The sequence below is a fragment of the Solanum lycopersicum genome, chromosome 11 (genome assembly GCF_036512215.1).
Source record: "Solanum lycopersicum chromosome 11, SLM_r2.1".
Taxonomy (NCBI): domain Eukaryota; kingdom Viridiplantae; phylum Streptophyta; class Magnoliopsida; order Solanales; family Solanaceae; genus Solanum; species Solanum lycopersicum.
The window spans coordinates 33484432-33508388 of record NC_090810.1 but is presented as its reverse complement, the minus strand read 5'-3'; the positions used below and the strand labels follow the sequence as shown (position 1 = coordinate 33508388).

The following is a 23957-nucleotide window of genomic DNA, read 5'->3' as shown; positions in this document are numbered from 1 at the left end:
TGTATCATATGTTGCTTGCATAATTGATTTTCAAGAAATGAGAAAAGTAATAGTTGTTGATGGCATATTCCTGAGGAGCAAGTATGAAGGAGTTTTGCTATCGGCGGTAACACAAGATGATGAAAGTCATATATTTCCAGTAGCTTTCTATATCGTGGACAAGGAATGCAATACCTCATATGAATATTATTTTTCAAAATATGAGAAGCTTTGTAGATGATACTGATGAGTAGTGCATTATTTTTTATAAGCATCCAACTATTCGAAAAATGGTTACGAGAATATACCTAGCATCTCATTATGTTTGTTGCATGACACACCTTGGAAAGATATTCGAAATAACTTTCACATTTTAAAAGTCATGTTCCATTTTTATTAAGAAGCAAAGTCGTACGATAGATGTGAGTTCAACGACCATTTTCATCAAATAAGAGACTTGGTACCAAAGGCGGCTGAAGCTGTTGAACGAATTAGATTTCATACACGGAGTATGGCGTTTTGCCCGAAAAATAGGTACCATCTCATTTGAGTTTATTTTTAATTTTTGTGTTTTGTTTAATTTTTATTTTTAATTGAATAGATATAACATTATGATGTCAAACATCACAGAGTCGGTGAATGCTATTTTGATGTTGAAAGTTCTATTAAATGAAATAAACATGAGATTGCACTGTTATTTCACCAGTGGTGTATGAAACTGGTGCACTCTGCAAATACATTTTGTCACGACCCAAACCGGGTTGCGACTGGCACCCACACTTACCCTCCTATGTGAGCGAACCAACCAATCTAAACCTTAACATTTCAATATAATATAAACAGAAAGTAATGCGGAAGACTTAAACTCATAAGTAAAATCAATAATCAACTTCTATAACTCAAAAACTTATCATTATCCCCAGAATCTGGAAGTCATCATCACAAGAACATCTACCTTTAAATTACTAAACTAAGAGTATCTAAAAAGCTAAAAATACATAAGAAGCTAGTCCATGCCGGAAGTTCAAGGCATCAAGACATGAAGGAGAAGATCCAGTCCAAGCTAGAAGCGTTAGCTCACCCTGAAGATCCGGTGTGGCGAAGACTGGCTTGAGTTACTGTTGAGTCGAAGATGACGGCACGTTTGCTGCACTCCACAAATAACAAGAAGAAAAACATAAAAGTAGGGGTCAGTACAAAACACGGGTACTGAGTAGATATCATCGGCCAACTCAAAATAGGGAACAGTATATATCAATATTATCGTAAATCAACTATAAAACTCAACATGAAGCAACAACAAGTATTATAATCATCAATAAGTACCATCAAGTTCATCCATGAGGGCTCAAGCCTCAACACCATACTCATTTGGGAATTAAGTATATTAAATTGAATATATTAACATCTTTCAAGAATCATTATCTTTATTCCCCTCGTGTCGGTACGTGACACTCCGCTCCTCAATATACTATCCTGGTGTCAGAACGTGACACTCCGATCCTCATTCTATCCTGGTACTGGAACGTGGCACCCGATCCATATTCTATCCTGGTGTCGGAACGTGACACTCCGATCCTCATATACTATCCTGGTACCGGAACGTGGCACCCGATCCATATTCTATCCTGGCGTCGGAACGTGACACCCGATCCATATTCTATCCTGGTGTCGGAACGTGACACCCGATCCATATTCTATCCTGGTGTCGGAACGTGACACTCCGATCCTCATATACTATCCTGGTACCGGAACGTGGCACCCGATCCCCTAATCTCACTACTTTCATTCATCAAGCCTTCTTTTATACCAAGGCATCATCATAAACAAAGTAGATTAGGGTTTCTTTTCAAGATTTGGGATTCAATAGCTTCATCATGCTTATTTATTCATAATTACATAATCACATCATTCATGCAAGCATACAATTAAGCATATAGAAGGTTCACAATACTACTAACACATATCATTCGCTATTAAGAGTTTACTACGAATAGCATGAAAACCATAACCTACCTCCACCGAAGAGTTGAATCAAGCAAGAATTTTCCCAAAGCTTTGTTTCTCCCTTCTCGTTCGATTCTCTCTCTTTCTCTTGTTCTTTCTATTTTCTTTATTCAAACCCTCTTTCTTTTACCCTAATTAGTATATAATTAAGAATAAAAGATGGCAATAATACCCCACTAATTAACTTAGGGTTACCTCTTTTAACCCCTTAAGAATTTTAGTTATTAATATAACCCCACGAAATCTATAATTAAGGAAAGAATAGTCCAAAAACGTCCCTTAAAACTTCACCAGAAATCCGACTCTGCCTGGGATTTGCGCAACCTGTGACGGGCCGTCGTGCCTGCGACGGTCCGTCCTGCAGGTCGTCGCAAGGGTCAGAGAGTCAACTTCCACTGAACAATCTGTGACGGTCCATCACGCCTGTGACGGTCCGTCCTGCCATTCCGTCACGAAGTTCAGAGAGTCGATTTTCAGTACCCAATTTCAGATTTTCTAAGTGTTTTGAAACGAGACCCTGCGACGGTCCGTCGTGCCCTTGACGGTCCGTCGTGGGGTCCGTCGCTTCTGTCAGTTTTTCCAGAATTGAAGTCTGTTGCTCAAAACGACTAAACAGGTCGTTACACATTTGTTCCCTCAATTTCAAAAGACATAGCAGAGTATGTCAATGCGAGCAACAAGTTGTTGACTCATCAAATCGCTAACTACAAGTTCAGTGTCACTGGTCATGCTAATGTTGCTTATGTGGATTTACAAAGAAGAACTTGTACTTGCAGAATTTTTGACTTGAATAAAATACCTTGTCCACATGTCATAACAACGCTTCGATCCCAACATGGTGCTTATTTTGGAAATCAGATTTATGATTACTCCTCTTCATATTATTAGGTGGAAAAATATACAATGAAAAATTGTCAGGAAACACACCTGGTGCCATATGAAGTTTCTTGGATTTTTCCTCTGGATATAATACAGAGAGAAGTACCTCCTCCATATGTTGATGCAAGAAAACTTGGAAGAAGGAGATATAAGAGACGGCGTGGAGTTGGTGAATCATTTCAAACAAGAAAAAATAAGTGTTCCATATGTAGGGACTTTGGCCATAAAAAAATATATGGCCAAATCGAAATGTCCCATAAGTAGTGTTCTTGAATTTTGATGAATGCTTAAGAATTCTTTCTTTCTTCTTATATTATTTAGAATCGACTTATGTGATGTTATTTATATTTAATATGTGATTTATTTAGTTATGTGTTGCTAGTTATAATAGAATATTTCATTTGTGGCAAGATATGTCAATTATGTGTTGCTACTAACAACAAAATATTTCATGTGTGGCAACATATGTCAATTATGTGTTGCCATTTACAACAGAATATTGCATCGATGGAAACATATGAAGTTATGTGTTGCCTCTTAGCACAAAATATTACTTCTGTGGCAACATATGTCAATTATGTGTTAGATCATATAACATAAAATTATATTTGTCCCAACATATGTAAATTATGTGTTACAAGCACAAAAAGATAAAATAAATCTATACCAACATATTTTTTTTTTTAAAAAATACTTACGTATAATGTGTATGAACATTCAATCAATCATATCATTGCTATCATTTAAACAACTTTAAAAAAAAACTTAATGACGCGATTCTTCATATTTTACCATTTTTTTAAAAAAAAAAGTACTTACATTTGAAAAGTCAAAAGTTTGTCTCTTCTCTTCTATTCTCTTCGTCCTCAAAGTTGCAACTTTTCAAATTTTACTGAATATCCAATATGAATAAGAAATCTTCAAAAATAACATCACAAAAGTCGAATAGATTCTTTTGAGGAAGATCTATTAATCCTGAATATACTTAAAGAGAAATAAAAAATCTTTCTCTTCTCCCTACTTTATTCGTCTTCTAATTTCATATAGTTTCATAACACGTTACCAGCACGAATCTCAAATTTTGTGATTAAGTTTAGATCATTCAGATTGAGCAGGCTTCTTCTCTCAAGAATCGTGTTAATATTGCAAGTGGGACACCAAACAAGTATGTGTAGTATTTTTCTTGATTAACATTTATTGTTAATTCTGATAATCTACAAATTAATTGACAAAATAAAAATGTGGGATAATCGCATATAAATTCAAAAAGAAAAAACAAACAAGACGGTGGCAGTGAACACATTTTTATGTGAACATATGTACATGTTCAATTTTAATTTGAAACTTATTATTATTATTATTATTATTATTATTATTATTATTATTATTATTATTATTATATGAGCAATTAATTCAAAAAGATTATTGGAGTTGATATATCATTAGAGACTCGGGTGAGTCTCAATTGAGAATAAGATGATGAATCAATTTTCATCGGATCAAAAGAATAAAACGATGGATTTATGTCCAATCGCACAAAGAGGATAAGACATTGGATCAAAGTCAAGATGCACCATGATGATAAGATATTGGGTTCAAGACCCATCGATTTATGACCTAAGACACTTTTATATGGATAAGACATTGAATTTGAGTTCTAATGCACCATATTGATGATATAATAATGACTAAAGAAAAACTAATGTGTATTTTATGAGAAGTCATGAGATTTACTGAATTTTCTTCATTACGTAAAGTGAACGTAATAGTAGTGCATAATATGTGTGAAAGAAGACAAGTGATTTAATAATGCACATAATATGGAATGAGGTACTACAACTATCATTTGATTTGATCACATGTTTGTGTTCCATTCATCAAGAATGAAAACTTTTGATAAATGGTAAAAATATAAATCCATTCTCTAAAGGGAATGAGGTGTAAGCCACCATGTCAGGCATGAGAAAGATTGCGATTTTTTTCCAATGATGTGGTATCACTAAGAATGTCTCTCAGAAGACATGTATTATAGAAAAGTTTCATGTTTTATATTCAGGCTTGTATTGGACAAAAATTAGTGCAATTGAGGCACATTCTATGGTAAATAAGAAGTTTGCTAATTCCAATACTTTCTTAGTTTGACACGATTGTCTGGGACATCGTTAGTCTATAATGTTTAGACGAATTATGGAAAGTTAAAATGGACATCCATGGAAGAACCTAAAAATTCTTTTAAACGGTGAATTTCTTGTACTACTTGTTAACAAGGCAAGTTAATTGTGAGGCCATCATAAACGGTTGAAATTGAATCTCCTGCGTTTTAGGAACGTATATAAATATTTGTGGACTTATTCATACACCTAGTGGAATGTTTAGATACTTAATGGTCCTAATAAATATTTCTTCTATATGGTCTCATGTGTGCCTATTATTATCTCGCAACTTGATGTTTGCAAAAATATTGGCACAAATAATATGTTTACATGCACAATGTTCTTCAGATTAGTTCATTCAATGATGGGATCACGACTCACTTAAAGGATAAAGAAATTGAGAAGAAATAAATCTGAAAATTACTCTTGGAGTAATAAAATTGATATTTACTCATGTAATAGTAAATCATAAATTTACTAAAGCAAAAGACACATGGCGTAGTAAACATGGAGTTTACGAGTACTAATAATTTTATTAGTTGGCATGAATAAATTGATTATCCCAAAGATGTGCATACTGAGTAATGGACATACTTTGAAAAACTAGAAGATTCTTCAAGAATTCTTTTCGTTGCTTGTTCTCGTGATAAAGTTGATTCGATCAACTAAAGTTGGGACTAAATCCTTAAATTCTGAAAAGTATAAAAGGTGAATATGGGCCCGTTCACCTATCATGTGATATGGTAAAGAGATGCATCTATAAGATAATCACATGTGCGTTTGTTGTCAACATGTAGTTTGTCATTCATAAAATTGTTTGTGCAAAAAAAAAATTGAGTTAAGAGCACAATTTAAAATATGTGATCAAGACAATTTATCTTGATAATATTGATAAATATTCAAGATGTAGTGACATTAAGTGTTTAAGATAGTGAAATCATTGCTTGTGAAAATAAAGCTCCATGTGTCGATCTGAAATATGATACCGCATACAAAAGTAATTGTATTCATTAAACCAATAAATTATGATCAAATTATCTTTCTATCGATTTATGGTCAATGATTAAATATCTTTCATCTGATTATTTTGGTATGTAATATATAATCAATGAATATACAATGATGCACAAAGATAGATTCTCCAAATGATTGAGATATATGTTAGTTTGTTTAACAAAAGGGGGAGACTAGAAGCAACAGAAGAATTGTAAATACTCCTATTGAATGTCCCTTAAGATAAAGTCTATGACATGCATGAAGCATGATAAACTAATCAATTTTAAATAAAATAATCCTTGAAAAAGAGGGAGGATCAAAGAATCAAAATAATTATAATAAGGATACAATGTGCTCTTGAAGATCTTACGACATAACACTTTATAAAACCTCATGAGAGAGGTAGTTGCCTAAAAATAATGAAGTAATGAGATCTCAATAAGTTTTGTCATATTGTGAATCGATACAAAATGGTATATAATTGACGATATCTTTGATACAATGACGCACAATATTGTAAAAGATTATGAGTATATGAATTCTACATCTATTAAAGCATGCTTGTGTAGAAATAATTACCAAGTGAAAAGTGGAATGATGCATCGTGGTAAGTGTAAAACTTATTTGACTTGCAATCTAGGCATTAAAGGATGTCATACATCTAATATTGAATGTGTTACTTGACAAAATTAATATGAAAATATGAAAATATTTAATGGGTTCAAAATCTAAAGCATATACAAGTTTTTGGAAAACTTGTTTATCATCCTCATAAGGATTAAATAGATTCAAAATGCATAGAGCATATACAAGTATTATTATGCAAGTTGATGACTAGAATTGAAATTTTTGACAATAGATTATTTGCTTAAAGAAGTTGAAGTAACGAACTTGCAGAAATTTTTGACCCTGAAGGAAAGATTCATAAAAGGAGATAGAAGAAAACATATGTCATCAAGATTTTTCTACACTCATAAGCTCCCAAGAATGGTGATATCAACATGCAAGATGTTTGTTCAAGTAATATTATTGTTGATTTATTCACCAAGTCTCTACCAACTACAACTTTCAAGTGCACAAGCTTGGAAAATGAAGATTCTAGTCTCTGAATTGATGATGTCATTTGGGGGAATTAATACGCGATGTACTCTTTTTCCCTCACAAGATTTTGTCCCACTGAGTTTTCCTTGAAAGGTTTTTAATGAGGCATCCATAATGCGTATTACTAGATATGTATACTCTTTTTCCTTCAATAGATTTTTTTTCTACTGCGTTTATCTTGTAAGGTTTTAATGAGGCACATAATCTACCGACATTCAAGGGAGAGTGTTATAAACATATTTGTATTATAGTGAATGTCCAATTATATGGAGTCCTTGTAGGATATAGTTAGGTATCCTACTTGGGAACGAAGTAAGGTCTTCCCAATAAAATAAAAGGTTTTCCTTCATTGTAAAGAAGATCTGAGGAAGATCAATGAATCCTGAATATACTTCAAGAGAAATAAGAAATTTTTCTCTTCACCCTACTTTATTCGTCTTCTAATTTCATATAGTTTCATAACAGTACATATATTAATCAATTTTTGATCTTTAATTTCATTTCCTAATCATTTTATTTCATTTCTCAGTTCCAGGTTCCTCAATGAAGTCGCTAATGAACCTTCTGTATATCGAAAGGTATCACTGATCAGGTTTGCATATAGTAGATGATCGATTGTTCAACAAACTATTTCTTTCTTGGTAATGTGGAGGGCATCAGGATATTTAGAAGCCTAATACAGAAAATGCGTGATAATTTTTAATATGTTTCGTCTTTATTCACTTTTTTCGATTTTGCATTTTAAAATTTCTTTTGTATTATAATTTTTCAACTATAGCGATCCAATCAGAGGTGAACTCAGGATTTGAAGACTTTTGGTGCATTAATATACGCATAACTCAAATATGATGTCTACGCTAAAATTAAAATAAAAATAATAAAAATAAGCTTAAGTGAAATTCAAACCCTGGTCTAGAGGGTAATATCTCTTGCTTCTACTTGTTCTTCTATGTTTTTTTTTATAGATGCATTATTAACTATATCTTAATTTCTACCAATTTTTTAAAATAAATATATATATATAAATATGAATTTTTTGAAATTACCAAATGCACGTGTGCCCCTCCAATGTAACGTGGATCCGCCCCTTGCCAGCTTCGACCCCAAATCATCACCAGAAATAGCCTCCAAATTCACCAGCAAAATAACCCTCCAAACCCACCAGACCCATTTGGAACAACCACCAAACGTACCAAAAAATCCATGCCATAATCCCCACCAGAAACGACCCCAAACAACAAAAAAGAATCAGGCGAAATCAAAACCGCATCACTCAACCCCTGTTTTCCTTCACCCAGACCCACCCTAAAAGATCAGCAACTCCATCAGATCTCACTCGAACCGGCAAGCTCCGAAACCCATGAGCTCCAAGCTTTGATGAGCAACTGAACCAGACTACTTCCCCTTTCCCCTTTCGATTTTTCATTCTTTTGCAGGTATTGAGCGTGGTTTCAAGCTCCAGAACATCACAAATAGAAACTCCACATCGGAGGATGATCGATGAAATAGCCGGACCCCTGCTGCCGCTCTGAGCTCCGACGAACAACAAAAACAATCAGAACTATTTCAAAAATGCTACATTAAAGTGACCTTTTTTCTCTTCCATTTTTTTTAAAAAAAAATATATATTTGTGTAGATTTTCAGTTGATTGATGTTATTATTACCACAATTTTGTTATTACTATTCGGACCGATTTGGATATTATTTCTCCAATGAGATTGTTCTAGTATTGTTCACTGTTTTGATTAACTTCTTTTGAATTGTTTTGGCTTTTATTTATTAGTATATTTATTTATTTTGGGCATTTTAATTATAAAATTAGGTTGTGTTTGTATTTTTATTTATCTATTACTTGGTCATTATTTGTTGTTTAGTTGTTCACAATTATGTTATTAGTAATTATTGTTTGATTAGTTTATTTTATTTTACCCTTCAATTTGTTTTGCTATTAGTTAAGTATCATTTTACACGTTTTATATTAGTTTCATATGATTGTTGTCGATGATTTAATGGTCTATTTTTATCTTAATTATTTTTCAATTCACTCAATAGTTAAAATGACCAACGAGAAAAATTTCTCCGTCGATTTTGGAGGTCTCACTAAAATTAAAGAGAGAAATTTAGTTTATGTTTATATATTTTGTATGTTAAAAATGGCCGATGAAGAAATTACCGTCGATTTTCAAGGCCTCCCATGTTAATAAGACATATTTTTATTTTGAAGTTATTATTTATTTTATTTATTTTTATTCGTATTTATTTAGTACTAACACTCTTACTAAGTGTCTTTATAGGTACACGGAGCTGCTTTCCAATAAAGTTATTCGAATTAAATTTGAAATATATTCATTATGCATTATTTTGTATATATTGACATTAGGCAAACCTTAATCCAATTCTTACATTATTAGTTTATTTTATCATTTGTGTATATGTATGTTGATTATACTTGTATTGTTTTATCTCCTTAATTTTAAAAAAATAAATTCAGATTAGGCTTTAGACTTTCAGAGAATTACATTATCCCCCCCCCCCCCCCCCCCCAGGAGCATTTTTTCCCGAATGACAGTAAAATTCTTTTAAAAGGAAGTAATAGACTCAAAACTAGCGGCCCAACCAACAACATCATATCAAAACTTGAGTCACAATCAAAATCCACATAACCTCATAACCTTTTTTTTCAAAATGCAACTCAAAAAATCATTTTCAACTCATAAGAGTTCAACATTCGTTTCATGCTTATTCATTATGCCAAGAATTTCTTCATCACATTCAACATGCTTAATACAATTCATGAAGGCGCAATATACCAAAATACACAACATAAGCTCAAAACAAGTGAAAAGCAAAATTATCATTTTTGGGCATAAAGTTCACTGTGATTCACTGTAACATGCACTTTATGCACAATTTCACCAAAAATCAAGGCAATTTCAAATAAACTCATTATTTTCACTATAATTAGGAATAACTAACCGTAGTTATCAAATAGATGAGGGTAACGGGACTTCATGTCGGCCGGCCTCCCATGTTGCACCCTCAACTAGGTGATTCTTCCATAACACCTTTATGGAAGCCACATCTTTGTTCCTGAACTTCTTTACTTGTTTATCAACGATTTGAACCGGAACCTCCTCATAGGAGCGGTACTCTTGAACACCTAGACCTTCAATAGGAAGAATGGAATCGGGATCACAGATTCATTTCTTAAGCATGGAAACATGGAACAACGGATGAACCGAAGCCAATTCACTAGGAAACCTCAACTCATATGCAACCTTACCGATATTTTGCAAGATTTCATAGGGACCAACATAACGAGGACTCAACTTTCGTTTCTTGCCAAATCTCACCACCCCTTTCATAGGCGAAATTTTTAAATACACTTTATCACCTTCAAACTCTAATTCTCTTATGCTATGGTCGGCATAAGACTATTGCCAGCTATAGGCTGTTTTCAAGCGATTTCAGATAATTTGAACCTTCTCCAAAGTCTTATAAATCAACTCGGGAACCAAAAGTGAAGACTCACCCACTTCAAACCATCCAATTGGAATCTACATATCCTACCATACAAGGCTTCATAAGGAGCCATGGATATAGATGAATGGTAACTATTGTTGTAAGAACTCAACAAAAGGCAAGTGTTTATACCAATATCCCTTGAAATCAATGATACAAACTCTAAGCATATCTTCAAGGGTTTGAATAGTATGCTCCGCTTGACTAGCAACCCAACCAACAACACCATATGAAATCATGAGTCACAACAAAAATCCACATAACCTCATAACCTTTTTTTCACAATGCAACTCAAAACATCATTGTCAACTTATAAGAGTTCAACATTCATTTCATGCTTATACATTATGCCAAGACTTTCTTCAACACATCTCAGCATGCTCAATACAATTCATGAAGTCACAATATACCAAAATACACAACATAAACTCAAAACAAGTTAAAAAATTCTTTTTTCTTTTTTAGGCATAAAGTTCAGTATGATTCATTGTAACATGCACTTTTTGCACATCACCAAAAATCAAGGCAATTTCAAATAAACTCATTATTTTCACTACAATTAGGAATAAATAACCTTAGTTATCAAATAGATGAGGGTAAGGGGACTTCATGTCGGCCTCGGCCTCCCATGTTGCACCCTCAACTAGGTGATTCTTCCATAGCACCTTTACGGAATCCACCTCTGTGTTCCTTAACTTCTTTACTTGTCTATTAAATATTTGAACCGGAACCTCCTCTGAGGATAGGTTATCTTGATAACCTAGACCTTCAATAGGAAGAATGGACTCGGGATCACCGATACACTTCTTAAGCATGGAAACATGGAACACTGGATGAACCAAAGCCATTTGGATGAGTTTGCCTGATACACTAGCCAGTTCACCACTTTTGCACTATGTGGATTTAGTTATCGGTTAAGATAAGGGATAGAATAACAAGAAAAATTAGCTAAATAAAGTATAAATGGGTTTCGACGGTGGTTGCGGTGGTTGTGAAGGAGATCTTGGATAGTGTGGTGGCTTTTATGGTTGTGGTGGTAGGGAAAAAAGTTGATTTGGGTAAAAGAAATAGGTTATTTTATTAAGTGGATCTAATTGGGTTAAAATTGGGTAATTTAAATGAAATTAGATAATTTTGATTGATTTGGGGCTTTCCCTCCAAGGAGGGGCATATTTGTTGAGTTTATTGACAATAGGGATAAAAATAACTTGCTTTTGACGACAGGGTTAAAATCAACCAATAAATCAAAGTTGAGGGTGTAATTTTGACCATTTTCCCTTACTTCAAACATCTCCGTGTCGTGGACCTATTCCATGACAGTGACTTTTCTCATATTTACTATCTAAAATCATTCCTAAACATCACGAGGCATTTCATGTCACAAATTATAATCCTTGATTTACATAATTCAATTCAATGAGAGTTAAGAGTGAATTCAAGTAAATTTAAGAGTTAAGTCAAAGAGAAGTTTATCCAAGTTTTCAAAGGTCTTTTACAAATGATTCAAACTTTTTTTCAAGACTTAAAGTTCAAAATGAGTTAAGCGAAGAGTTCAGATTTAAAGTTCTATTCTTCCAAAGTATATATGTGGACTAAGTATTCCTAAATAGAGTTAAAATATTTTCACATCTAAATAAGAATGAAAACTACGATTTTCAATGAGCATTCAGGCTAGTTTTTAGAAAAGAGTAATCGCTTTCTAAATGAAGCAAGAGAGGAAACTTTGATTTTCAAGGTAGCCTTTGAGCTATGTTTTACAACACTAATATCAAATCACAGAAGAAAGTATGTTTTTAAGTGTAAGAGTTAATATTATGTTATTTTTGGGAGTAGTATTGAGCACCGATATGGGGGAGAACTCATGCAACTCACAACCCCCATAAACTATATAGCCACCATTGGTAGAAAAGTGTCATACTTTTTAAATGATTCCTTTAGTGCTTTTTAGCATAAACTAGTGGATCCATTTAGTAGTTTAGGTTCTATAATAATGTCAAGATATAGGACGACCCTAGCAGTGTGAGGCAAAATGTTGCATCATCACAATAGCTCTTACATGGTGATTCTCGGTTAGAGAAACAACCACAAAAGTTAATTGTATTTTATATACACCGCTTGTTGGTATTTTACATACATCTAAGAGTTATATCGTATCTTTTCATACATATAGAGTTGATATCATGTTTTAAACATGTTTTCTTTAAATTCCACTTATTTTAAATTGCTTAATATTTAAATTAGTTCAGTCACGTAGAGTTGAGTTTAGCCAGGTAAGTTATTCGGATTTCCTTTCATGGCTATGTTTGTGTATTAACATTCCAACTCACATACTCGTAGATTCAATATACTGATGTCAGTTGGTCTCCATCGTATTGTTATATAGACGCTAGTAACTAGGATTGACATCCTACTGCATCGTTGATCCAGTGAGAATTTCAAAGTCAGTTGGTTAGCCTCCTTGCATTCTGGAGGATCCATTTTCATTGCTTTATAGTTTTAGTTCATTAGGATGTTGTGGCGTTCGTCCCAACTTCCATCTTAGTTGTTTTAGAGGCTTCATAAATAGTCAGACAGTTAGTTATGAGTCTTTCAGAATTTTTCTATGAGACTTGAGTAGCCATTTTAGCTAAGATATTATTTCTTTAGGTTATTACATGACCTTATCTTTGTTGAGTTCAAGTCTTCCGCTGAGTAAGTAAGTCAGACCAAGGGTTTTCTTGGAGTCAGTAATGGTTCTTCAGATATAGTCCTGCCCAAGATGTAGTCTCGAGGCGGAAAAGTTGAGCAACACATTTTTTTCAAAATAATTTCGTTGTTAATTTATTTTCTCTAGGATGTAGACAAATCCGAAACCTTTTGAATCAATGGTCTATAATCATCAATTTAATTGAGGGTCTATAATTATCGTTTTTTTTCAAAACCTAATGTGAGGGGGGCCATAAGTATGTCCATAATTGAAATATTTTTCTTTATTTATCATCAATTTCTTACTGAAAAGTAATTGAAAAATTTACATAAATAATAACATTCAAAAGTAATAAAGTTATAACTAAAGGATATGAATTAAACTAAGGTGTAGCTAAAGTGGATCCCACAAATTTGTAAAAGTTGTACAATAATTAAATTACAATAGAATAAAAATATTTTTTTATTGTATCATAAAATATCCTTGAATTTTTTTTACAATTCATGTGACACGGTTGAAAGAGTTAGTGTTCACACGATTCGTTGGAATATTCTAAAATCTATCACAAAATGCACGCACTTTACATAAATATTTCTCTCACACATAAGTGGCTAGTCTAAATCACTCTTTTGTTATGATGTTACTCTCTCTCTCTCTCTCTCTCTCTCTCTCTCTCTCTGTATATATATATATATATATATATATATATATATATATATATTTGTTTCTATGCACTTCATTTATTCAAACTCATCACTCTTGATTACTCAGTTTATACCATTTCGAGGATACAAAGCTATCCTTTCTTGATTTTCCAGCAGAAAAAGGGCTTTCACTATTACTCTATTTTTTTACCGTTTGAAGAATTCAAAGCTATCCATTCTTGATTTTTCGGCACAAAAAGGGATGTCTTTATTCATGTTAATATTTGTAAATGTTGTTTAATTTTGTTGTTATAGCGAAGAGTTTCTTATGATATATATATGGTTGTCAATTTTGATTGATAATAAAAGGTGTATTTTCACTCATGTGAGGAAGATGGATTCAGATGACGACTCTGTTTCAAAGAGGAGTACAAGACGAAAATCTTTAAAATATATGGTCGAGATAATTGAAAAGAGGGGAAAGTTGAGTCTAAGTGGAAAAGATAAAAGATAGAGACTTTTGGAGGTGATGAATGAAATGAAGAAAACAATGGGAGGTGGAAGTTCAGTCTAGGATATTCTGAGTCCACTATCATAATGAAGTCATTCCTCCAAAGAGATAAGAGAAGGAACATGTTTTTGTCAAAGAAACACTTCCTTTATATTTCAATTTGAAAACGAGGAACCTCTCCCCCAGAGAAAGAAAAATGTAAAAAGAAAATTGAAGATCTTTTTATAATGAACATGTGTATAGTTTGGAATGACATATTGAATTTATGATTTCATTAGTTTCGCCAATGTGGAATGGATATATGAGTGTCAAATGGTAAAACATCGTCTTGATGTATATGAACAAATTGGACTCATATGTTCAGTTTGTTCATAAGTGATGAGTCAAATTTGTTCATCTAGAACAGACGGTGGTTCTCATTTGACACTTACTTAGTTGTCCTTTTTGCATCGGTGAAACAGTTGAATTCGTAAATCCAATATGTGATTCCAAGATATAGATGTTCATTTCAGAAAAAAGATCTTCAATTTCCTTTTTCCATTCTTCTTTCTCTAGGAGAAGAGGTTCCTCGTCTTCAAACCTAAATATTAAAGGAAGTGTTTCTTTGAAAGAAACATGTTCCTTCTCTTCAGGAGGAGTGAGTTTATTATGATCATCGTAGTCCTTTTTATACGAGGATTTAAATGTATAAAAATTAAAATTGAGCACCTATGTATCAAATGACTTGGTTGGCGCAGTGGTTACAAACGGGGTGCCCAAGGTTGTTGGTTTTCTCATATTCTTGAGTTTGATTCCCTCTGTACTCATAAATTATAATTTCAAATCCAACTCACCTCTTTCTACTTATTTATTTCAATTTAATTGTTTATTCTATTTTATTTTTCTCTCCCTGTTGATTGTTCTTTTTCCCTTTATGCCCTTTTGCTAATTTTTCTAAACAAAACTTTATTAAGAAAGCTATTCCGTCTTCCTTTATTCTTTATTTGAAATAACTTCTATTGTGGTTTTTTTAATTTCTTTTTTGCTATCATATTTAAATATGATTGTTGTTTTTTAAGAAAAGTGTTAAATTTGTTCACTTATATTTTTTTAGTTGATAGCTCCAGTAGCACCTACAATATTAAAATCTCGGATCCACCTTTGGCTCCACGCTGCAGTAGTTTTAAAAAAACTCACTTTAACCTTTCTCGCATCCCTCCTGCCCCGCATGACTTTAAATTCATTTTACCCCGCCTAGCCTTAAACCCACCTCACCTCATCCGCCCCACCTAATTGTCATCCCTATATGGGACTATCTAACCTGTGCTTCTCCAAGGGAAATACTTAACATATAAACAAAAAAATGTTTGACAAGAATACAACAAATTATTGCATAACATAATTACACTTGACATTTCAAGCATATCACAATGTGAAAACCAATAAAATCTAGTCAAATTTAAGTCATCAACAATAATAATGATCTTGACCTTAAGTCGTACTGAGTAAGGATTCTTCTATTCATTATTGAAGATACAAAACAACTATATAAATGATTTAGTTTGGGAGCAACGAGATTGGAAATATAGTTTATCAATATTCGATCTAGATAAGCTTCATTTATATTTTGTTGGATGATTCATTACTTTCTTAAGTAGTCATTCAACCACGCACTTGATAATTCAATGTAGAGATAATACTTATTATTATAAGAGGCAAAAAATACGCACAAGACATTACTTAGGGTACGTTAGACTATAAGTATACTCATTCCCCTCGCTTGTAATTCATCTTATTCTCATCACAATAACTCTATTAATCCCTAACTAAATCTCGAAGGCTCTCAAATTATTATTTTCTAGTGATATTGTTAGACGATCACACCTCAAAAATTTTCAGTAAGAATAATTTCTTGTCTTATGTCATTACTTTACAATATATTATTTTTACGTATCACTTTGATGATTTACTTTTCCAAGTTATACAACATCAAGAATAATATAGCATTTGTTCATAATATAATTCACGTGCGATTCAATTCTTATTATAAATCACTGGTTCAGGGGTGTACAAACTAATGTGGCATACACCATGTGTTTGAATACTTATGTAAATTTAGGGTGTTTTTGGTACAACGGAAGATGTTTTCTTGGAACATTATTTGGATTCTTACTTATTTTCTCATGTTAGGCTGGAGAGTTGAAAATATTTTCTTGTGTAAGATTGGTAAATGATTTCGAATTGTTACTCGACCAAGACCAAGGATCCAACTTTTGGAAAGAGATTCAACTTTGACATCCCACCACAATGATCGATTCGGGACCTAACCCTAACACTTGACATGAGACTCGAACTTGACACTCAATATAAAACCCGACTCTAACACCCAACTTGAAACCTCATCCCAACATCTGAATCATGACTCGATTCAAAACTAAATTTTCAGTCCTTAGTGAGATCTGGCCCGACTCAATATGAAACACAAGAGTTGGGTCTCGAATCGAGCTTGAGAGTCATGTCTCAATTCAAGAATCAATAATCCCTTTGTTCATTTTTATTGGTCATGTTGCATTGTTTGAAAGTTAATTTGACTAATTTTTAAAGTTAAATAAGATAATGTTAATACTATAATTTTTTTAAAACAAAATTGGATATTAAAAAACGATACAAATAGTACTATAGATTGCAATTTTTTGCATATCAATATGATGAAAATATATATAAAAAAATTTTGGTCAAAATTCTTTAGTTTGATTCTAAAACCATGACAATTAACTGTAGACAGAGGGAGTAGTAAGATATTCTTAGATTAGTATTTGAAATCAATAACCCGTAACATAAGTTACAATGGAAAGTAGTTATGCTGTGAGGTTCAAAATGATTTTGGAAAGTGTTTCCTTTACTTCTCTAAGAGAAGTTATTTTTCTTAATATGGAAAATATTTCCTAAACATTTAAGTCAACCAAACATGATAAAATTAGAAAACATTTTCCTTCATACCAAACACACCCTTAGAAATGGACTATAAAAGTAGACTTTCATTGGTTGAAATTTCATGTGAAAAATACCAACTACAAACTACATAAATTAATAACTATTCAAAGGTGACCAAACTTTAAGATCATCTAGAAAAAAAACACCCTTGGAATAAATACATCCGTATTCTCATGAAGGAGAAATATAGTTGAATCAAAATGATTATTGTTCTAAGAGCTCATAGGTTTATCTAGATTATTTAGAGAAGCTATAGTACTTTGAATCCTTAACCTCAAAAGATTGCTCTCTTCCTCATCAGCCTGGAAAAAGATAAATTAAATTAAAGTGAGAGTAGATATTAGGTCTTATATTCAACTAATACCCCATTTGTCCCAATTTATATGAGTCGCTTTCCGTTTTAGTTTATCCATAGAAGAATAATATATTGTTATATTTAATTACACTTTAACTTTAAAATGTTCATTCTATTCTTAATGAGATAATTATAATCATATAAATATCTATAACTTATTTTAAACCACAAATTTTATAAAGAAAAAATATTTCTTTCTTAAGCTTCGTGTTAAGTTAAACTAACTTAGTAAAATAAAACAGAGGGAGTATAAATTATCGAAATTATCACATAGTAAGAAATTTATCATTTTACAAGTAACACTTCAGAACTTTAGAGATCCATCTAATTTATAATTAATAAAATGATGGGCAGTTTTATTGCCAAAGATCTTAATCTTTAGTGTTTCTTTCCTTTTATTTCATAACTCTCTGTTTCTAATTTTCCACATGATATATTTAATATTACAAGATTAAACGTTATTTGATAGATTTAATACAAAATTCAAAAGAAAACTTTAATTTTTTTTAAAAAATTATTTCAAGTTAAAACCAAACAATCAAATTTAAACTGAGGAAGTACATGATTAGACCTGAAATAGTTTTTAAGAAAATAAGTGAGTTTCTCATTTATTTTTGTTAGATATGTAAGATTTTTTTTATTTAAAAAATTTATTATTAAATTAGAAAATAAAATGTAATGGTGGAAAAAACAATAAAATTAAAATCAAACAAAAAAGAGGGCTAGAAAAAGATTGTGTTACCTCAATGAAAGTCGTGTTGAGAATTGTCTCGGAAAATGTAATGATATTTGCAGTAATTATTTTGATATTCAAAGATTCAAAAACATCAAAAAGTTTTACCAATGTGTCTTTTCTATTGATGCAAGTGAGGTTCACCACCACTATCTTATATCTAATTGAAGATACCCTCAACTACATTGCAAAAGTTGCTCCGCATCGCAGTTAGTTTGTGGATTCCTCTATCTCAAAATTGAATTTCGCCAGTAATTTAAGAGGGAAAAGGGTTAAAATTACCCCACAATATGCGCCTCCTTGGATGGAAAGCCCCAAATCAATTAAAAATATTCAATTTTATTTAAATTACCTAATTTTAACCCGACCCAACCCACTTAATTTATTAACCCATTTCTTTTATCCAAATCAACTGTCATGCCCCGAGCCTACACTGTGGACGAGATTGACACTCGAAGACCATTGCTGTCCCTCAAGCGTTCCCTTGGACTGGCTTACTTAACTCAGGGGGAGTCTAAACTCACTTTAATTAAGAATAAGACATGTTTAGAGGAAAGCACTTCATATAATAAATCTGGCCACAATGGCACTTAAGTCTCAATAAAGAAAATAACTCCAAACTGAAATACTATTGTCTATGAAGCCTCTAAATTGACTGAAGAGGGACGTTAGGACAGACCACACAACATCGTAATAGCTAAACTAATAAAGTAATGAAAAAGGATATCCTTCGGAATGCAAGAAGGCTCACCACTAACAGTGGAACTCGGTCTGAATCATCGAAGAGTTGTGTGCTGATCCTGGGTACCTGCGTCTACATCATAAGACGATGCAGACCAATTGACATCAGTACATTGAATGTACGAGTGTGCGAGTTGGAGAGCTAACTGACGACTTAAGCTTGATGGGATTAGATGAACTTACCTTGGCTCTGCTCAACTCAAGAATATACTTGAATCAATGATATACATATAAAGCAGTTTAAAATAAATGCAAGATATATGTAAATCTTATAAAACAGTAAATAAAATTGGTTCGTTAAAGAAATGCAATAACAACACAACTTTACTTGTATATGAAAGTAATATAACTCTTGTTGGATATTCTCTAACCGACAACCATCACTGTGAGCCTAAGTGATTGTACAACGTCTTACCTCATGTAGCATGAGAACCATCCTACACCTTGCCATCGGTATAGGACCTTACACAACTTAGTGGATCCATTATCTCTCCTTACGTGATTATCTACAAATTATGACCAATCAATTCCATGGTGGCTACATGGTTTACATGGGGACTTGAGTTAATATGAATTTCATCTCCACATCGGTGATCAATACTACTCCCAAAATATACTTTAGCTTATTTTTTAGGATAATGCACAAGTACCCCCTCAATCTATGCCCGAAATCCCAGAGACACACTTATACTATACTAAGGTCCTATTACCCCCCTGAACTTATTTTATAAGTAATTTTCTACCCCTTTTTAGCCTACGTGGCACTAGTTTGAAAAAAAAGTCAACCATCATTGGGCCCACAAGATAGTGCCACGTAGGCTAAAAAGGGGTAAAATATTATTAATAAAATAAGTTCAGGGGGGTAATAGGACCTTAGTATAGTATAAGTGTGTCTCTGAGACTTCGGGCATAGGTTGAGGGGGTACTTGGGCATTATCCCTATTTTTTAATTGAAACTTTCTTTTCTTTGGGTTGAGATAATTTGTTAAATTCTTTAGCTTGAAGAAGCTCCTCTTGGAATCAATGTTCCCTTTTTGTTCAAAACTATTTTGGAACTTCTAGTTCCATTTTTTTATTCAAATGCGAAACATTTGCAAACCTTTAGGGAATACTTAGTTCCCGTATAGCTTTTGATAAATGAACTCAACTCTTGCTTTTTTACTTAACTTGAAACTTGAATCTTAGGGTCCCTTATAGCTTTTTAGAATTTAACTTAACTCCTTACTCTTTTTTGACTTGAATTTTAAGTCTTTAAAACAAAGTGAAAACATTTGTGAAATACTTTAGAAACATTACTTTGACTTGCTCTTATCGTCTAGACTTGACTCTTAAACTTTATTGAATTGAAGTGTGGATTCAAGGTTCATAATCTCATGTTTATGAATGATTTCATGATGTTTAGTGTACTCTAGAGTGTTGTAATCAACTAGGAATTAAGGGTACACTACTTAGGAACTAGTACGGAAAGATAGGGAGAGAACAGGGTCTCCAGGAGGTAGTGGCGCTCTAAGAGGCGCGCAACGCCAGGGCCTGACGAACAGAGGCTGTCATCAGGCGCTCTAGAAGGCATAGTGCTCTAGATCCTAACGGACAGACGTGTCCTGATGCGCTTTGGAGGCGTGGCGCCCCAGTGCCTACTACACGGGTTTTCCGACTTTCTTCTTCGTTTTTCTTCTCTAAAACTTCCCAAACTTCGACGGATTCCACGTCAAACACTTAGTATCCCTAATTAACTCCCCGTCCAATAGTTTAGACCCGCAAGGAGTCCGAAAACAAGAACCCAAACTACTACAGACCAACTACAAATCAACCAACAAGAATTTCAAACTTTTCATCAAGAACTTCAAGATTTACTTTCAGTTAAATCTAATTGTTGTATTGAATCAATTTGGAGGGTGGGAGAAAGAACCCAACACAGAATGATCTCACATACCTTTTTAGGTATCACCCCCAATGAAATGCATGAACAAATTCTTGACTTTCTTGTTTCTTTTTCTCCCTTCACATTTTTCTCAAAGCCCTAGCTTATTTTCTAAATGTGAAAACTGATTGGGATCATCTTAGACCCCCAACTTATCACCGTAAAAACAAAAATAATCACCCTTAAAAATCCATATTTGGAACTTTCCCTGCTCAACAGTCCGATTTCCAAAAGTCAGATCTCCCTCATACGACCTCGGAAATTCAAAAAACTTGACGCCGTTGGAAAGATATTTAGACGAGATTTCCATCCATATTTAAGATCTCACCCAAACTCCTCCTAAGTTGGGAGTTGTGTCCGTTTGAAAATGACCAAAACTCACTTTTGAAATCTAGAAATTTTCTAGATTTCGTTACTTATTTCAAAATTTGGTTCTTCTTGTTTTTCTTAGCTTAACCTTAGTTAATTCTAGACACGATATGTTACAATATCTCCCGCTTGGGAACATTCGTGCTCGAATGAGAATTCTTTCACCAAGCTAACGATAGTAACATCATTTCAGCACTCAACAACAAAAGCAAGTAAAAACATGTTCATACATAGCCTTATAAAGTGCTAAGAAGAGAATTCAGTACCTTGTTCTGCATTCTCTTCGGATTCAAAGAGATGTTGATATCTCTTCTTCATATCCTCCTTCTCTTCCCAAGTCACTTCTTCAACAAGTTAGTTCCTCCAATGGACCTTGACTGAAGCAACTTATTTTGTTCTCAATTTGTGAACTTAACGATCCAAAATATGAACCAGAACTTCTTCGCAGGATAGGTTACCCTTAATCCCAACATTCTCTTTTTGTACTATCAATTAAGGATCACCCAAACACTTCTTCAACATAAAAATATGGAATACTGGATGAACCACTGTTAACTCTTGGGGTAGCTCCAACTCATCTGCCACATTTTCCACTCTCTTGGAAATCCTATAAGGTCCAATATACCGGGGATTAAGTTTCCCCTTATTACCAAATCTCATAACTCCTTTCATAAGTGAAACCTTAACATACACCCAATCATCTACCTCAAATTCTAATGTCCGTCTGCTAATGTCCGTGTAGGACTTTTGGCGACTTTGTGATGTTTTCAACTTTTCTTGAATCACTTTCACCTTCTCCATAGCTTGGTGAACTAAATCTGGTCCTATCAACCTTGCTTCGCCAACTTTTTTGAACCACCCAATAAGAGATTTGCTCCTCTTCCCATAAAGAGCTTCATACGAAGCCATTTGAATGCTCGAATAATAACTATTGTTCTACGCGAACTCAATGAGAGGTATATGATTATACCAATTTACCTTGAAGTCGATCACAAACACTCTCAACATATCTTCCAAGGTCTGGATGGTACGCTCTGCTTGTCCATTTGTCTGAGGATGAAAAGCAGTACTCAAGTTCACCTTTGAACCCAAACCTTTTTGTAAAGATTTCCAGAACTATGCAGTAAATTATGCACCTCATAGGAAATAATGGAGACTGGAACTCCATGAAGTCTTACCACTTCTTTAAGGTACAACTTAGCATAATATTTAGACTAATAGGTAGTCTTTACCGGCAATAAATGGGTTGACTTTGTCATTCTGTCGACATTACCCAAATATAATCATGCCTTAGCGATCTTGGAAAGCCTATGATGAAGTCCATATTAATCATCTCCACTTCCATTCTGGAAGTTCTATGTTCTGAGCTAAACCTCCAGGCCGTTGGTGTTCCACTTTCACTTGATGACAATTTGAACACTTGGGAATAGACTCTACAATATCTTTCTTCATGCCTTCCCACAAATATGCCTCTCTCAAATCACAGTACATTTTGGTAGAACCCGGATGAATGGAATATCTGGAGGTATGAGCCTCCTCCAAGATCATCTGTTGATGTCTATCCACAATAGGTACACATAATCTGCCTTTGTATATCAGCACACTATCTCCTCCTTGTTCGGAAACCAATACTCTTTGGATATGGACACTTGACTTCAAATCAAGCAAAACAGGATCTTGCCTTGCTTCTCTTTCACCTCTGACACCAAGGATGATTCGGACCCATTGGTCACCACTATGCCTTCTTCTGTGGAATCCATAAGTGTGGCTCCCAAACGTGCAAGTCTGTGCACATCTTTTGTTAACTCCCTCTTTTCTTCTTCAACATGGGAAGTACTCCCCATGGACAACCTTCTTAAGGCATCAACAACCACATTATCCTTAACTGGGTGTAAAGAATACTCATGTCATAATCCTTGAGTAATTCAAACCATCTTCTATTTTTGAGGTTGAGCTCTTTCTGAGTGAACACATATTGTAGTCTCTTGTGGTAAGTGAATATATCCACATGAACACCATATAAATAGTGACGTCATATCTTCAAAAAAAACACCACTGCAGCCAATTCTAAGTCATGAGTTGGATATTTCTTTTCATGAACTTTCAATTGTCTAGATGCATAATCTATGACCTGGCCATTCTACATTAACACACATCTCAAACCAACTCTTGATATCTTAATACATTACGAATCCTTAAGTACCCTCAGTTAAGGCCAAAATCAGAGCGGTAGTCAATCTCTTTTTCAACTCTTGAAAGATTTTTTGATAAGCTTCAGATCATTAAAACTTGATGGTCTTCTAAGTTTTCTTGGTCAAAGGAGAAGAGATAGATGAGTATCCTTCAACAAGTCTCCTATAATATCCAGCCAAGCCCAAGAAACTCC

The 23957-nt window shown here is 33.5% G+C and overlaps 2 long non-coding RNA genes across 2 annotated transcripts; both read right to left on the bottom strand.

The window, feature by feature from the left end:
* Positions 1-852: 852 nt before the first annotated feature.
* Positions 853-8878, bottom strand: LOC138339579 (uncharacterized). The gene is made up of 2 exons (XR_011212426.1): positions 8162-8878; positions 853-1126 (listed from the first exon to the last, which is right to left on the bottom strand). It is a non-coding gene; the product is annotated as an uncharacterized lncRNA (long non-coding RNA).
* An 8638-nt stretch (positions 8879-17516) lies between these two features.
* LOC109118960 (uncharacterized) lies at positions 17517-18753 on the bottom strand. The gene is made up of 2 exons (XR_002026134.2): positions 18550-18753; positions 17517-17754 (listed from the first exon to the last, which is right to left on the bottom strand). It is a non-coding gene; the product is annotated as an uncharacterized lncRNA (long non-coding RNA).
* Between the last annotated feature and the right edge of the window lie 5204 nt (positions 18754-23957).